Source organism: Poecilia latipinna, unplaced genomic scaffold, assembly GCF_001443285.1.
Source record: "Poecilia latipinna isolate Pla-1442-1.1 unplaced genomic scaffold, P_latipinna-1.0 Scaffold2419, whole genome shotgun sequence".
NCBI lineage: Eukaryota > Metazoa > Chordata > Actinopteri > Cyprinodontiformes > Poeciliidae > Poecilia > Poecilia latipinna.
Window position 1 is genome coordinate 1 of NW_015115035.1, and position 264 is coordinate 264.

Here is a 264-nt window from a genome sequence, read left to right on the forward strand (position 1 = left end):
CTTATGGTTTTATTTAAGATTTGTATGTGAGGATTCAAGACCCTTTTAATTACGCAGCAGCAACAGTTGCACATTCATTAATATGCATGACCACTTTAGTCTTTAGTAAAAAAAAACAAAAAAAAATTACCAAGTTGCTCCGATAGTATTTTTCCACCTTTTTTTTTTTTTTTTTGCAAATATCCAGTTCCCTTCCCGAGAAGTACCACCAAATGCAGTTTGTTTGAACAATAAAAACCTTTTTTTTTCTTCGTGGGAACAAAA